We start from the raw sequence: 18123 nt of genomic DNA on the forward strand, positions 1-18123 counted from the left end.
GTTGGATGTGGTGCTGCGTTGCAGGACAGCGTTGGGTGAGGGTGGCCTTGTCCTAGTTTCTTCATAGATGGTTCTGGCCTTTATAAGCTTAGGACACGGAGCTTTTGAATTTTGCAGCCTGAAGAACTCGAGCCAAAACAGCAAGGGAGATGGGAAACCTGTGTGTTGCATAGCTTTAGGCAGATGCACTGAAAGGTTTTCTGGGTTGAAGGGCGAGGCAGAACGGGAAGAGCCCTGGCGTGGGGCCCCTTCTCTGAAAGTCTGCGGCTGTCCTCTGCCGCCTTGTCGGCGCAGACCTCGGAGGCCCAGAGGAGGCCTGTGTGGGAGCCCGCTTGGTCTGCCTTCGTCCATTCGCCGCACCCTCGAGGGGCTTGGGGACAGGGTCTGTTTGAAGAGCCTGGCCGCCTCAGCCGTCCTCCAGGAAAGACCGCTTGTCTGGTCCTTGGTGCTGCAGAAGAGATGATTTGCGGGCGTGGCCGTCGCCATGCCTTATTTCTTCCCAGCAAGCAGAATGGGACGTGTTTCACTGTTGCATCTGCTTTGAAGAGGTCCCTCGTTTCTATTTTTGGAACGGAAAACTCTGCTAGAAGTAAGCCAGACAGCGGACAGACGGTGTCTGGCTTCAAGATCCCTCTCCTTCCTCCCGGCCGGCTTAGTGTCTGCTGGGAGTTGCCCAAAGCCGCCCTTTCCGTGTTTTGAGAGGCACCCGATGAAATGGTTGCTCATGCTTTGTTAAGAAACATCTTGTCAGACTCCTGGTGGCCCAGTGGCTGGACCCTGCGTGTGTCCACACCGCCGTCGGCTTTGTGGAGGGTGGTGTGCATCACTCCCTGGGCTCTGTAGGGAGGCTGCTGGCAGTGCTACCTGCCCGCGGGCCCTTCCCCGGGACAAGCTCAGGTGGTGAGAGAGCAGATCCTTGGGCAGGGCACCTGGTCAGTATTTCTTGGTGTCAGTTTACTCTGAAATAATTCAGCCCCAGGAGAGAAAGATATCAGAACTAAATCCGTGCGGAATTTATGAGTTGAATGAAGGCACACGTGCATTTTATGTCGTGAAAATGACACGTCACAAAAATCTATGCCTGTTACTGCATCTACGGCGGGAGTGTGGGTTCATCCTAAGTATCCCCTCAACATTTCTGAAAAATGACGTAGAGCAAGAATAGTTTTGGGAAGGGAGCCTCTGTTTTTTATTTTCCTTAATCTCTTTCTGTAAGACTAATGTAAATTACCTACTGCTTTGTGTTTTTTCCTATTCCAGTTTATAATTTCTATGAAATGGCTCTCTCCTCTTGTCTGCAGACGTCATTGTGTTTTAAATGGCTTCACTTCACAGGAACCAGTCACCAGCGGGAGCCAGTCCTGTTTCAGAGAAAGGAAGGAAGCGTGCAGCCAGGTTCCTCTCTTAACGTTTGTCTGAAACAAATGTCTTCCTTTACCTCAAAGAGAAAATGAGAATGTTGTTAAGATTGAGAGTAAATGTGCCTCACTTCCGTTTTGATTTTTCAGTCTTCACCACTCATGTATCCCCTTTTTGGTGCTAGGGAGGTCCTTGCTGCATGTTACTTTTCAGGAATACCTGCCCTCTGCGTCTTCTTGCTGTGCTTCTCACCAATTCATGGTTCCCAAACTGCAGCCACTGAACCTACAGTGCTGCGTAAACTGCTGGAAATGTGTCAGGAACATGGCATTCAGGAGATGGTTTGGGACTAGTGAGATCATCAGCTGCAGAGGACCATACTTTATCACTTTGGAAAGCCACGCATGGATTCCTCAAATGCTTCAAGCATTGGGGAATGGTATGTATATGAGGGACTCTGCCAGCACCTTCTGTGAACGCCTGTGATTATTAATTCTCTTCAGTTTCTTTCTCTTGAGGGAACCATTCTTTTGAAGGCTTAATTTCCTTTGGGGAGGCCATAATATTAATGCTCAGTCTTCTTTCTCTGAAGCACTGGACTTTGTGTTGAGCTGTGTTTTGTGAGATTATGGAAAAGGCATGCACTTACTAGAACTGAGGGTGGAGGGAACTGGGTGGAGTCTATCATCTAGGCTTGTTTCTTCCTCTGCACAGGGAGGGGTTGACTCAGTGACTCCTCCAGTTACCTGCTGTGGCTCATTGGCTGTTTTCACTCGTAGAGATGGGCCCAAGAGAGTTAAAATTATGCTGAGAAGAAGAGTTGAGTTTATTGAAATTCTCTGTCTCGTATGTCATGGAACTGGTGTTTTTAGTTTTTCTTGGCTTGAATGTGACAACTCTGCTGCCTGAGAGGCCGAGTACCAGGGGATAAACCTTGGAGAGAATGTTCAGATTTGCTGAGTGATTTATGAAGGAGTCGGAATATATAATAAGATCCTGAATATAGATTTCAGGAGAGTATGATAGGTTTCTGTAATGAGTGAAGTTTTTATTTTGTACTCTCAAGTAACTTAACTTATTTGAATATTTTAAAATATCCTTTCTATTAAATCAGTCCTTTCAAAATCTAAAGTAGACACAACTTTAGTCACAGTCTTCTTTATAATAAAAAACAATTTATCACTTAAGGATAGTAGAAACAATATATTTAAGTATTGAACTTTCATTTTAAACAGAGCTTAAATAAAATCTTGCTTAGAAGAATTAAAAATCATCAATTTAAAAAGAAAAAATTCTTAAAGAATTTTAGAAATAGGTTGTCAAGAAGTTGGATTAGCATTTTGTTTCAAAATTAGAGCTGGGTTATTTGACCCATATAGGTTTTTCCATTTTGGTTGGGAATGAATTATTGATATGAATGGAAAATTAAGAACAAGTCACAAATTCTTACTTTGGAAAATTTCTTAGGGAATGTTTTTTAACCTTCAGCTGTTAGCTAAATGTCAGAGAAGTGGCGAGGATATTTGGCAAAAGTAGTAACTGCTGAGGAACATTTCTAAGCACTGACTCAGGTTCACAGGCAAAATGAAATAACCAGTACTGGAGAAATTGTATATTCTTCATCTGGGGTTAGAGCGTGATGCTAAGTGTCTGCTACCTCTTTTGAAATTAATTTTGGGGCTCTGATCTCTGCTTTGAAGGCTTGCATAAGTTCTGTTGCTTTAGCCTTATTGAAGTAACTAGAGATTGACAAATCATAACCCTTTTAATTTGGCTTATTTCAAAAAAAGTGTTAAGGGCCTCCCATGTGCCACATACTCTGCAAAGTCTTGGGGGTGCCAGGATGATGGTGATGTGGTTCTTGCCCACAAGGAGCTCATTGTCAAGTAGGAGAAATGAATTTTCACTTATGGATGGATGAGGCAGGTAGGGAAGGCTGTTTTGATGTAATAGTTGTGTATGCGTTTAGTATACACATATGTGTTTTGTATATTTCTATATTTAATTACTAAAGTGAATTTGTTTTCTGTTGCTGCATAACAAATTACTATAAATTTCGTAGCTTAAACCAATCCCCATATATTATCTCACAGTTTCCATGGGTCAGGAGTCTGGTCATGGCTTAGCTGGTTCTCTTCTCAGGATCTCAGAAGGCTGCAATCAAGGTGTCGGCCTGGCTGTGTTCTTATCTGGAGGTGTGAGTGGGGAAGAACCCATTTCTAAGCTCATTCAGGTTGTTAGCAGAATTCATTTCCTTTTAGCTGTAGGACTGATGTCCCTGTTTCCTTGCTGGCTGCCAGCTGGAAGCCTGCTCTCAGCTCCTCGAGGCCTCTGCAGTTCCTTGCCATGTGGCTCCCTCACAGTCCCTGTCACGAAATGGCAGCTCACTTCTTCAAAGCCAGAAAGGGAGTCTCTCAATCTCTAGTCTGCTGAGCTGTAGTCTTAATAGTATAACTTAATTAAGGGAGTGATATCCTGTTACTCTCACCATATTCTGTTGGTTAGAAGCAAGTCACAGGTTCTGCCTGCACTCAAGAGGAGGGGATTATACAAAGATGTGACCCTTTGAGGGTCACCATAGAATTCTGCCTACCACGGTACATTTCTGGTTATTCCACTGACTTCTTTTCCCCAGAAATCTGAGCATTTGAGTCCTACAAAGACTGAAGAGAGCAGTCCCAGTTAAGAAATAAAAACAATCGTCTGGAAAACCAGAAGTAGATTGTTTTCTTCTCTCAGTAGGTAGAAAATAGAAGAAGTAAATAATGTTTGTAGGTTCACAGTATTGATAGGAAGGAGTTACATAAAAACAGTGATTTGTTTGGGTTATGAGTTTGGGGTGGACCTCCACAGGAATCTCACAAGATCCTCTGGCTAGCCACAGTTATTTTTTATCCGGATGTCTTAGCATTGGCTGCTCACTCTGCAGTGACATATGGCAGGAACATGCTTTGAGGGACAAGTCTCCTGGAGGGTACACAGCAGCGTACACAAGCTAGACAGATGGAGGCTTATTCAACCTTGGACAGGAGTGTAATACTGCACATTGGCAGGCTAGGTGCTGAGAGGTTGTGGTATCTGAGGCAGAGCTGACTGAGTTTACCTGAAACTGCTTTGTAAGGTGCGAAGCGGTTACCTGATGTGACCTGGAATGGTGTGGTGCACACGGAGTATACTCATCAATCTGGAATGAAGATGCTGGTGACAGATTGTGTAAACTGGAACTAGACAAAGTCTGGAGCACCAAATGGGAGGATGTTCTACCAACAGGGTGGAGGGGAGGTGTAAAGATGGCCTTGCAGACAGAATCTTGGATGTCATCACCCTAGCTTAGGTCTTCACCATGCAGGAGTCAGTTCTGCTCTCACAAAATTAAGACATGTGTTTCATGGGAGGGAAAAGGTGCTACTGGGCCTGCCTTCTTTTACAGTTAAGGGTCGGGTGGATCTGTGTGGTTGGGAGATAATTTGGATTGTTAAGAAAGAAAATGTTCTTTTTACAGCCATACTTAGGGTGTCTGTGATTAAAAAAACTCCCAAAATCCAATAAAGACATTGTCTATTATTTGTTTGTGGCTTCTCATTGAAGAAAAGCCCTGAGTGTTTGGAGGAACAAGTATGTATCATTTAATTGGAAGATGAGAACTTGATGAGTTCAGTCACATCCCTTACCCCAGATTTTTTGCTGTAATTCTCTCTTCCTTCTCTTTATTGTTTGATGCTTATCTTTGTGTTCTTATTTTATTCATTTTGGCATTTGTGCCTTTTATTGTGACAGTCCTCAAATAGTTTTTGCAACTTGGGGAAGAGGATAATGCAATAAGAGAAACCAGGAAATGGTTCACTGAAATTCTTTTTTTTCTTTTAGCAGCTTAAGCTCTACATTTGTAACATCCAACTGCTGTCTCTTGATTGGACCATTTTCAAGAACTGATACCAGTTTTCATACAGCTTAAAAGGTGAGTAGACTTAAGACTCTTCTCTTTGATAGTGTTTGTGAAGCAGAGCTTGTCACAGCACTAACTGTTCTGAGATGGTGTTCCTCTCAAGAAAGTCTTACCAACTTATAGATGCAAAGACTCTCTTACTAATTTATCTTTTTCTGAAAGGAGGAAGGTTACATGATATCAGATTAAGTATGACTTTTCTTTTTTGTTTAATACACAAGTAGACTCACATTGGGCTGTAAATGTATATAAAACACATATTTGTAGATTTTAATAAAATACCTGAAGAAAAATAATCTTGCTGTTCAGCTTGTGTTTATTGCTGAGACTGAGCATTTAATACCCAGATACGTTATTTCTCATTCTAAACTCTTTGTTTTGCTTGGTTTCCTACTTCATAAAATGGGGATAATAATTGGATTGCCATGAGAAATAAATAAGCCACTATGCTTAATACAATACCTGGCATATAGTACACACTAAATAAATTTCAGTTCCTTTCTCTCTCTTAGCTGTTGTGACATCAAGTGAGCAAGTTTTTCTTTATCTGTATCGGTAGCACATGTGGTCTATACTATGAAGTAGGGGTTGACCTCCTAATTTACTGCATTTGGTTTTACATTTGCGTGCTGTATGTTTCTTTTTGGAGGGTGAGGTGTAAGTGGCTGGGCCTTGGGGTATCTGGAAGTAGAAGCTTAGATGACACCTATGTGTTTTGGTCATCTCTGGACATCCTCAGACCCAAAACCCTATTTGGAGCCAGCCCCAGTGGGGGACAGTCAGTGAAGGTGCTGGGAGGGTACCAGGAGCACCCTGCCGTGCATCAGCTTGCCCATCACCAGCTTTTCACTTTAGGCATGCCTCTCCATCTCTCTGTGCCTCTATTTTGTCAACTCTTAAGTGATTCCTGTCCTGCCTGATTGCCAGGCTGTGGGGAACATCAAATGAAGAAATATATGAGAGTCTTCAGGAAAGTAAGAAAATCTGTGGAATATAAGGTGGATCTTTTCCCTAAATTTTTAATATGCTAGGTATGACTCATTGTTCATGTTAAATTCCTTACTAGAGTGCAAGCTTTGTAAGGTCAGGAATCTCCCTCCCTCCCACTTATTTTTTCCTCCAGGGCCTAAAACAGTGCCTGGTACGTAGGAGGAGTTCAATAAAACTTTTGTCAAATGAATTGATGAGTATCTGCCCTGGAGGCGCTCTCAGTGCATATCCAAGCCTTTTTATTTTTGTTTGCTGTTGGAAATAGATGAGGCAGTTGGAGAATCAGGAGAGATTTAATGCGCTTCCTCACTGAGGCATACAGATTCTTGAATTTAAATGGATTTTGCACAGTTTGGAACCTTCTTAAAATTATAGGTGCTAAGAAGCCTGCAGTACGTAACAAACCACATACCCTGAGTCAGTGTTGTGTGCAATTCCACTGTATTGCTGAGTGTGTGCTGTTCTTATGTGTTTCTTTCTTAAGTGGATTTTACTTATGAGATATCTGAAAACTTGGAGCCCATTTGATAGGCTCTCACAGGTTGAGTGGTAAGCTTTCCCAGGGAGCATTCAGGTTGTGCACTTCGTGGATGTTCAGTGACTGATGAAATACTTCTCATTCATGTGTTCTATATTACCTGACAGGACAGCCTGATGTTTGAGAATCCCTTATCTTCCTGACTTGTTGAGTGTTGATGAGTTGCCTTGTTTTTCTTCCATAATTTGGCACACCCACCACCAGCTTAACATGGGAGGCGGCCACTCATCTCTACGCGGGCTGAAGAGTATAGGCACAGTTTAGTTTCTCTTCCATCATCTCAGATACAGTCCTTTTTGATTTTACCCACCAAAAACTAAAACTGTCTTCAAGTAGAATTTTGCTAGGTAACTGAACACACCACTGGACCCTAAGAACTGTGCAGCTTGATTTACAAAATGTTGACAAAAATAGAAATAATTCTTGCAAATTACTTAAGTACCTGATTTCCCCCTATGTATGGGGTTACCTCATTCTGTCAGCTATTTTAAGCAACTTTCAAAATTGGTAACAGAAAACTTTTTCTTGACTACATTACTGTATGTGAATGTTAAGTAAAATACAAAGCTCTGTTGCTCCTTCTGAACATCATGGTGGTTAAAGAACACATCCCTGTCTGCGGAACTACGTGTTGCTTTGTGCATCTTGGGTCATTGTCAGGCACATTTTTGGATTCTGAGGTGTTATAAGAACTTTCACACCTCTAAAATAGGTTCTTACAGCTGAGTGTCTTGGAGTTTATATTTGCTCTGTTACTTGTAAAATTCTGTCCCTTAAAGCTCACAGCTGGACCGTGAAACTTTCCTAAGTGCTGATAAGATGGACAGGTGGCATTGCCACTCTGCTCCGTCTGCTTGGCTGGGAAGGCCCAAGGAGGTCTGGATTTTTGCATTAACTGCAGAATGTCCTGTCTTACTGTACAGTGGATTTTTTTGAACTTGGTTTTAAAATGGGGTTGGGTCCCCGTGTTTAGGTTGTCATTAATGTATTTTAAAATTTTAACCTCACATTTGTAAGGTCTAGTCAGAAACATGGCCTTTGGCTCAAATTCTGTCCTTGCCACTTTTATTCATATTGTTACTCTGGCAAGTCCTAACCCTCTCAGAGTCTTAGCTTTTCTCATCTTTAAATGGGCTAATGTTTGTCTTGTGGAATAATTGTGAAGATGCCTAATTCAGCTTTTGATGCACAGTTGGAACTCAATAAAATGTCAGTTATTATTTTCCATCCAAATGCTAGCTCTTACCCAGGGACCATGTGCTGGCAGGATCAGAGGAAGAGAGAGTGCAGGGGCACAGATCTCTCTGTCCTCTTTCAGGACTAAGGAGGTTAGCTGGGGAATTTCATGAGGCATCTTGCTGGAGCCAGATGTGGTGGAATGCTGGTGCTGATGCCTCGATTGAGCACAACGCTGCTGGAATGTAGGTGAAGAAATCATTAATTTAAACTTTTTGCACCATTTTCTGTCTTCTTCATGGGAGAGGATGAAACCTCAGACTTAGATCTGGTTGGCTCTCTGCCCAGATGAGAAAGGTTCAATTGGGGAAAAGTCCCACCTCCCTTTTAGTTTCCTTCAGAGTCCTTAAGGGATGGGAAGTGGATGGTGAGGACCAGGGAGCCATGCGAAAGTCTTCCAGTGTGAGACCTGTTGTCCCAGTGGGGAGATGCTCCAGCAATTAAAAAATAGCCTTAGATACAGGTGATGCATCCTCTACCTGAACTTCCTGTCTTTGTGTTAAGTTTAAACTTTTAAGGTAAATCAAAGAGGACCAGTAGTGCTGGGAGAAGCATCACCTTTGAGTGTAGGTCCCTGCTATCTACAATGGTAAATAAAACAAAGCTTATTTCTCCAGATGTATCTTTAACACTGTACCACAAAATAGATTAAACTGTGAAAATGTGATCAAACAAAAACATTGGGAGCTATAGTGTGAATGACCAGATTGTTCTGAGGCTTCCCTAACTTGAAGGAGGTTTTAAACTCCGCCTTACACTTAGGCTAGGATCATTCAGGAGCTGCACTTAGACTTCCTGTCTGTGTGAGGAGCTGGGCAGTGGTGGGTTGGTGCCTCTTTGGCCTTCCAGGTTGTCGTGAGGGAAGTGATGCCAAGGTTCCCAGTGGGAGGGTTCCTGGGACAGATTCCAGGTGGACTAGTTCTAGGGTCCCCTTTGGCTTCTGAAAGAGTTTCTAGGTTCTCTAGGCCTCATTCAGGCCCTCCTACCTCCTCTCTCTCCTCCCTCCCTTCTGCGCGCTCCATGTCTGTGCAGAGTCAAGGGACTCAGATCTGAGCTCCATCTCACTATCTTCCCCTCATTCTTCAACTTTAAGGTTAAGAGTGGCACTGAGAAAAAATGAAACTCAGCAAGGACATCAGGGATGCTGAGTGCAATGTTTGAATTAGGAAAAGCCAGCAATGCAGAGAGGAAGGCCAGCAGGCGGGAATACCACTTTAAAGGCTGGGAACAGAAAATCGTTACTTCTGTCATTTCTGTCTATGGCCTGGGAACTTGGAAATTTTCTCTGCCTATTTGTTGAATTCTGTCTTACTATTAGACCATATTATTTTCTTATTAAGTAGACATTCAGAGTGGTATTAGGAAAACACATTTACGTTTCACTTTAAAATCAAACATGCTAGCAGCTTCATTAGTCAGTGCCTAGCACAGTAGTGTCAAACTGCTAAAAAGCTAGCAAATTTTCCACCTAAAAATTTTGTGGGGGAGGTAAACGTGGGGGGCGTGGGGGAAGAGTATAAAAATAAACCTTTCAGAGATTCTGGGTTGCTTGGTGGCATGTGTATTTTTCCATGGTGCAGGAGGTTAGAAATAGCATTGCTTTTTATGGGATTCTCAGCAGCAGCTCAAAAATTTGGCTTCGTGGGCTCGATTTCTCTGTGTGGATGAGGCAGCTTCTGCAGCTTGTAGGGTGGGGGGCAGTGCCTGGCAACACACTCTGGCACCGTCTCTGTCTGTCTTCCTGCCTCCCTGCCCCCTGCTTGGTGTCACCCGGATGAACAGCACTCAAGTGTAAAATGTGCTTACCAAGGTCATGTTCTTATGATAACTTGCCTGTGGCAACTGATGCCAGTCGTAACAGACTGAGTCTCAGCGGTCCCCATAAAGTCACATTGGTACATGTGTGAGGGCAGTCACTGGGAGTAGGTGTCATAATCTGGAAGGAGGGGTGTCCTTCAGGGCTGCTGCGTGTCAGACTGGCTGAAGCTCTTGAGCCTAGGTGAGATGACCCTCCCTTAGAGTCTTGATATCAGCAAGGTGGACAGGGCCACTCCTTCAAAAGGAGTCCTTATGGATTCTTGAAATTTGTTAGAGTTACATAATTCTTACAAGTGGAGATAGGCTGCCTGAGTGTTTCTCACATTCAGTGTAGAAAGAAAATGGAAGGAGGCGGCCACTAGGACAGAAGTTTCCAAGCCCCAGGGGACCCAGGAGATATGTGAATTACTTGAAATTGTGCCTGTTCCTGCAGAGAAAGCGAGAACTTTGATGGGATTCTCAGTAAAGTTTTGACCTCCAAAAAGGTTAAGAGCATTTGCAGTAGAGCATGAGAATGTGAAGTTCATTTAACTTGGAAAAATCATTTTGGAAATGTAATGAGTGTAGGCAGAGGGACATGTTGACAGGACTGAGGATTGTCGACAGGATTTGGAGAGGACAAGCAGAGGGAGAAGAGAGATCCAGTTATAAATTGTGTAACCCAACAACCCAAAAGGGGACTGTCGGAGTTTTCCACTGGGGTTTTTCTTTGTAGACTTTCTTATTGAACTACATATAATATTTCGTTTTTGTATTGGGGATGATTCCTGCTGAAGGCTGCTTGTTGATGCATGGTTAACTTTGCAAGCTCAGTGCTTGGGAGAAGTGCTTGTTGTTGATGGGGTGTCTGGGTCTGTGTGGATTCAGCCTGATCTGTACTAAACAATTTCCTCCTCCTTTTCCTGGGATCTGCTTTGCCATGGTTCTCCACATTTTTCTGTACTAGGGGATCCCAGTAGGGAAGTCAAGGGACACACTTGTTTAGAGGATAGTAGAGGAAGCCTCAGACTATGAGTGCTTCATCTCAGCTTTCACAATATGCTGTGAGCTTTGGGGCTCTTCACTTGTGCTCTCATACAGTGCCTTCAATCTGACCGGGCAAGTCATGTTTGGGGGACAGGATTGCTGAATAAGTGTAAGATAATTTACAGATACAAGGCATTACAGCTGCCAAATGATCATGTAGGAGAGAGTGCCTAGGACAGGTCAGGAGTGGTGCTCACACTGCCTAGGCAGCATATTCTACTTAGGAACAGAAGTTTTTCTCTTGAGACCACGGATGTAGCTAGAGGAGCAGGGAAGCCATGGTGTGCTGGGCTTGTCAGTTACCACGATCACTTCTCTGTCTTCCAGAGTGGAGTGTAAGGTGGTGCTTTGGAGATGGGGCATTGGGGCAGGGAGGACTCATCCTAAACGCTCTGCAACCTGAGTCTACGTTTACTTTTTTAAAGTTCCAAAGCTGTTACTAAAGTTCCAAAGCTATTACCTGTTATGCAGTTTCTGTTCTGTTCTATTTTACCCATGCTGTTACATTCTATAATGATGATGCTTTTGGCATTCTTGATTTCTAGACTTGGATTGAGCTGCATTTACCTAGTGCAGTGACTGGGCAGGAGTTCTACGTCTTGTGGTGTTGATGTTAGTGTGGCAACTGCCACACGTCCCATCACTTCACTCCTCATGTCTCTGTATGCCCATTGATTTCATAAAAATAAGAAAATGTGCTGAGATTCTTGAATCATTTGAGAAAAAGTTGTTTCATGGGTCCAGGTGGGTTTTTGAACTGTTTTTTAGTGCTTTGCAAGATATAAGGGTGCTTTTGAGTCATCATTAAAAGAACTTATTACCAATTAGTATTGTGATATTTAAGTCGGGTACCTATTTTCTGATCTTTAATTGGTTCTCAAGTGTCTGCTCTTCTTTTTAAAAATTGTGACAAAATATACATAACATGGAGAATTTGGAACCCTTGTGCACTTCTGGTGGGAATGAAAAAATGGTATAGTTGCTATAGAAAACAGTATATTTTAACAATTTTTAAGTGTACAGTTCAGTGGTGTTAAGTGCATTCACATTGTCATGCAACTGTCACCATTATCCATCCCCAGAACTATCTTGAAAAACTCAAACTCTGTATCCATTAAATACTAACTTCCCATTCCCCCTGCCCGTAGCCCCTGGCAACCACTGTTCTCTTTTCTGTCTCTATGATCTTAACTACTCTAGATACCTCATATAAGTGGCATCATACTGTATTTGTGTTTTTGTGACTGTCTTTTTTCACTTAGCACAATGTCCTCAAGGTTCATCCATGTTGTAGCATATGTCAGAATTTCCTTCCTTTTTAAGGCTGAATAATATTCCATTGAATGGATATACCACATTTTGTTTATTCATCTGTTGAGTGGACACTTGGCTTGCTTCCACCTTTTGGCTATTGTGAATATTGCTGCTATGAATATGGATGTCCAAATATTTCTTCCAGTCTTTGCTTTTAGTTCTTTTGGGTATCCTCATTTTTTTTTAATTAAACTCCCAAAACTTTTTATTTTTATTTTTATTCTTTGTGAGGAAGATTGATGCTGAGCTAAAATCTGTTGCCAATCTTCCTCTATTTTATGTGGAATGCTGCCACAGCATGGCTTGACGAGTGGTGCTAGGTGCATGCCTGGGATCCGAATCTATGAACCCCGGGCCAATGAAGCAGAGCACACGAACTTAACTACTACACCACCGAGCTGGCCCCCCAAAACTTATTTTTTTAAAGCAGACTCTCAGACACCATTAGGAATCCAAAAGAAAGGTATACTGAAGTATAGAGGTGATCTACTTGAAACTGCAAGATTTACAAATATGAACTAAGTAAAAGAAAGTAAAAGACAGAACAGAATTGAGAGCTATACTTTATCCTAGAGGTAATAAATACTATTAGAGGCCAGCAACCCTCTAGGACATGTTTCTGAGTGAGGCTTAATCTTTAGACAAGACTCCGGGTAGGGCCAGATAACCAACTTCTAGGAACAACCCACTTTGCCTTCAAGTTACTCTTGTGTTGTCAGGGCTGCTGATATGGGAGACCGTCAGAAAACGTGAAGAAATGGAAAAATGGGAAAATTTCTAGTCAGACTCTTGTTTTTCCTGAAAATTGGAAAAATTTTAAGTTGTGATCTTTTAAGGCTAATAATACATTATTTATGATAAGAATTCCTCAAGGTTTTTACTGGAATGATTTCTAACAATCAGATACAGTAGGAAGGTTTTCATATTAAGTTTACAGCATCAAATCTTTGCAGTGCCTTCTGGGTAGAATGGCAGCTTGTAAGGCTAGGCTCACCCTTAGCCAATCTTCTATGCCTCCATTCTCTTTAGTGCATGGAATGCCGCATCAAATCAAGAAATAAAACTAGAATGTGAGAGGATAGAGAAGCTCGTCTCAGTCTGGGCACACCTTGGCTTTCAAAAGTATATGAAGATACTTATAAGTCACCAAGACAAAGAAGCTGTTGTTGGAAGAGGAGCAATGGGAAAGAAGGATCATAACCAGCTTGTGATAAAATTATCTTTAACACACACATATAGAGCTCCTGCTATGTGCTAGGCACTCTGTACAGTATTTGGGCACAAAGATGAATGGGAAACGGGCCCTGCCTTATAGAGGGACTCATGATCTGATGGAGGAGACCCACAAGTATGTCCTTGGTCATAGTCCACAGTGACGTGCTCAGCATGTTGTGCTGAGGGGACCCAGAGCAGAGATATACCTATCTAGGAAGGTTTGTGGATACGCTCACTGAGGTGGTGACATTTGAAGTGGGTCTTAGAGCATGAACTGTAGTTTTCAAGGTGGAAAAATATAAGGAGAGAGCATTCTGAGCACAGGGAAAGGCTCATGCAAATGCAGGATGTGAGAAAACTAACAGTATATTAGGGGAATAGCAGATGCAGCTGGGATGTAGGGTGCTTGAGAAAGAAGGTGAGAGATAGAGATAAGATTGGAAAACAAAGTAGGGGCCAGACCATAAAGTATTTGAATACTGTACATAGATTATCCTCTGCTGTAGGAGTAACATTTTGGGCTTTTCAGGGACGATGATGTCATTAGATACGTGTTTAGGCAAGTTGAGTCTGGTGGCCGTGGCTAGGAGTGAGTGGAAGGGAGAGACAAGCTGAGAAGACCAGCCAGAAAGAATAGTGAGGAGGCTCTTAGCAGAAGTGAAAAGGCCTGAATTAGGCAGCAGTGACAGAGAAGAGGGCCTGGAGCAAGGAGGCCCTGGGTGTGCCCATTGAGCGAATGTGGGTTCCAAAATGACTTTTGGGTTTTAGTCCTGGGTAAATGAGAAGATGGTATGAGCAGAGAGAGGCAGCCTGAGAGGTGGAGCTCACTTGGGGTGAGACTCATTGACTGACACACCTTTAGGACCTCCGTTGAGACATGGCTAGAGATCAGTTAGACAGCAGTCTGAAGCCACAAGAGATTGTCACTACAAAATAGAAATTTGGGGGTTGTCGGCCTATGGCAAGATCATCCCAAGATGAAGAACAAGAGAGCAGGTCTTCTGAAAAGGGCCTGAAGGCCGCAAGTATATGACTTAAGAAGTGTTACTATAATGGCGATGATCTATTCTGTTGTTAGGTTTTTATCTGTCTCTCACGAGTTGTCAGAAAGCAGTTGTTGAGCTTTAACATTTAGTACTGTGTATCCTTTTAACTCATCAGTACAGCCTTAGAGATTTAGCCCTTGGTATACGTATTATCCAAAGTATTTCCTGTCTATGCCTGGATGCCTTGGGCCTGTTGCAACTCATGCTCACTCTTACATATATCATCTAAAAAAAATTACCCAACATAGTATACAGAAAGTCTTCAGTTTGGGTGATTTTGGCTAGTGAACTCCTGGTTTCAAAATCCCCTGAAGTAATATCTTGTCTTGTTCCTATAACTACTCAGAAGTACTTTTAAGCATTTCACCTCATTTGTCGATCATACCTCAATGAAACTGGAAAAAAGAAAGAATTTTACTCCATCTCTACGTGCAGTTGGAAAGATTTCACTGTTGATTTTCTGCCATTAGAAATTGGGAACACTGAAAGGCTTTGTAATCAATCTTCTTTCACAAATCCATTTTAATGAATATTATGTATTAATACATGACCAAAGGTAAGGATAAAATGGGTTTTGTGTTCTCTGTCTCCTGTGTTGGATCTGATATAGAGATGTGAGAAATGAGCCCTTGCTTTACTTTGGATGGTGGATGAGGAGGTAGGACATCTTTTGGATAAATAATCTACTCTTGGCCTGTGCGTACTCATTACAGTCTTGTCTCAGGCCCTGGCTGTGATGACTTGAGTTTTTTGAGCGGGCTCATACATTTTCTCCACCATCCGCTCTCAAATTATGGAGAGGAGCAACCAAATTCTTATTACTGTTACTAGTCTGATTTCATATGGAAGTTAGTATGGGCGAGTAGAGAGAGAAACACTTATTGTGAGGAGTGGACTTAATCTAAATTAAAATAAGATGATTGAATATTTATTTCAGAGAAAGTGCTAGTAATTAATATAAACTTCCTGCAATTGAGAATAATTAATAGAAGATCAATTAAAAAAACACCGGTGACATTGGTTCAATGAAGAGAAAAATGTTAAAAACCTTATATCAAAGGAGGCAAAGAGATTAAGGCAAAATGTACCTGCATAGCTAGTTTTAATTTAATCATTTGAGTTTTTAGGAAATCTAATATAGACCTAGAAGCCATCAGATAAATGACCAGGTACTATTATCATTATCTCCAAAATAATTATTCTGTGAAGATGATGGAGTTGGAATAATTATCAATTTATATCCCTCTCACATTTTGAACTAAAGATTTACTTCTGTAGCACTTCTAATTGTGTTCTGTGGGGCTTTTTAAAATTGATAAACTATAGCAGTTTTATAATTTCTCAACTAAATGTAAGTAGAATATAACCCACATCATGTTAGCCCAAATTACACCAGTAAAGTCTATTCCATATCTGTTTAAAGGACAAGAGTTTATTGAAACTGAAAGATTTACTTTGACCATCCATATTAGAGTTGTTTACATGAAAATTATCTCAAGTTTACACAAAGGAAAATTTAATGACAGGATCAGATATACACCTTTGGCTATTTCACTAAAATATTGTTGAAGTAATACAGTTTCAATAATCTTTAAAAAAAGGGATCCATAAATGAATTAATGCAATACTGTATTGTGTCTACAAATGAAAAATGGCTTAGAAACTAATTCTACAAGGTGAATTAAGGGCTATAATAACGATCCCACCAACCTTGGCGATAGACCGTACTTTCTGCTCTTTGGCGACACTAACAAACCAGAAATGCCTACTGATACAACTGTCCTACTTAGAAGCATTTAAAACACCACCTAGATAAAAATAAGCAAGTATGGAGCTTTGGCAGAAGAACTAAGACACTCTGGAAACAGAGCAGCATCCAAGCCTTTGGACATTTTGGCAGTTGGGGGCTTTTAGAATCACCAGTTGGACTTCATAAGGAGCTCGGGCTCTACTCTGCTTTGCAACAATTCAGAATGCTCTGCTGCTTGATATTTTCCACATTACTGTAAGGGTCCTAACACTGGACCTGTATAGTAGTTGTTTTGAATGTGCTCTGAACTCGTATTATATTATTCTGAGTTCTAAAAGTAAAATAATTTCATTCCAGAGTGTGTAATGGTTTACTTCTTAGGGACTGAAATCACATCATATTCGTTTTCCCATTTGTCCCTACTGTATAGATGGAAACTGAGGAAATGAGAGATTATATGAGGCATATAATAGTATTTGTGATAACTTTTACAGTGTTAGAAAGGATTAATAGAGTATTGTAGATTGCAGCACATTGAACTGTTCAAAGATTGATAAATCTGTCAATATAAATAAGATTTAGTACGACTAGTTGGCTAATTAATTGTCTAATCACTTAAATTTAAAGCTTCCAGAGTGTCATCTGTCTTTAATTTACAGTTGAATAAAAAACATTGACTCCATCTTTTGGGATCTTTAGTTTTTGGTGGAGAAAGCATAAATAAGACTATGATTAAGAATTGCTAGTTGTCCAGTGTAATACTTTGCAAAGTGAAAGACATTTAAATCATTGGTAAAATCATCTGGGGTCCATCTGTCCCTGTCTTAGAGAGCTCTGCTCACCTGCAAACACAGCTGTGTGCAGTCCTGAGCCATGAAGACTGCCATGGAGAGAGAGGTATGGAGAGACCAGCTGGATTGCAGATCACCAGTTGTAAACTCTTTGCTAAACTTGACTACTTGAGCCTAGAAGGGTGAAGAATCATGCTCAAGAATAGGCTTCCTCCTACCTATAGAAGAACCAGAGTCTGTCTCAGCCTTTCGTATGAACGTTGGGAGATCACGTGAGAGGTGCAGCAGCTTCTGGGGGAACATTCTGTATGTTCGGTTTGGGACGACGAGACTGATTCCTTGCTCTGCATGTGTATCTTTCCCACATCCAGTTGTATAGTTTTTATACATTGGTAGATGTGGTGGGCTCAGGAGCTGGGTGGAGCTACACCCCCAGGGAAGACCTTCAGTCGTCCTAACTGAATGTGGCTGGAGGAGAAAGCAGGGTCCTGACACTTGATGGGCCTCCTCGTTGTTGATGGAGGCATCCGTTCCTTCTGCTGATTATCATCAAACTGGATGACTTTGTTTCCCCGTGATTCTCAGGCACCTCGGTCACATGATCCTTGAAGAGAAAGAGGAACTGGGGATTCCTTCCTGTTCATGGTTCTCCATAGAAAAGTGTTAATACTTTGGGTAGCTAAAATGTTTAGCTCGTAGTCAATGTGATGGCTAATTCTGTGTGTCAACTTGACTGGGGCAAAGGGTGCCCAGTTTAAACATTTCTGGGTGTATCTGTGAGAGTGTTTCCAGATGAGATTAGCATTTGAGTTGGTGGACTCAGTAAAGTAGATTGCTTTACTGAGTAGATGGATATTATCCAATCTGTTGAAGGCCTGCATAGAACAAAAGGTGGAGGAAGGATGACTTTGCCCCTTTTGCTTCCTGCTGGCCTCTTTCCGTTGTGACATTGGTCTTCTCCTGCTTTTGGACTGGGATTTGCACCATTGGTTCCCCTGGTTCTCAGGCCTTTGGACTTGGACTGAAATTACACTAGTAGCTTTTCTGTGTGTGTGTGTGTGTATGTGTGTGTGTGTATGTGTGTATCCTTTTGG

General features: G+C 41.8%; 1 protein-coding gene across 31 annotated transcripts in view; it reads left to right on the forward strand.

Moving 5' to 3' along the window:
* LDLRAD4 (low density lipoprotein receptor class A domain containing 4) overlaps nt 1–18123 on the forward strand; it is a 428527-nt gene that overhangs the window by 52977 nt on the left and 357427 nt on the right. For 22 of the 31 annotated variants that reach the window (XM_070513504.1, XM_044773465.2, XM_070513515.1 and 19 more), the window contains exon 2: nt 5227–5317. The gene's annotated coding sequence lies outside the window, so the exon portion shown is untranslated. The remainder of the gene's footprint in view (nt 1–5226; nt 5318–18123) is intronic. The other 9 variants (XM_070513506.1, XM_070513524.1, XM_070513502.1 and 6 more) reach the window with 1 other exon arrangement.

The sequence above is a fragment of the Equus asinus genome, chromosome 7, assembly GCF_041296235.1.
Source record: "Equus asinus isolate D_3611 breed Donkey chromosome 7, EquAss-T2T_v2, whole genome shotgun sequence".
Taxonomy (NCBI): Eukaryota; Metazoa; Chordata; class Mammalia; order Perissodactyla; family Equidae; genus Equus; species Equus asinus.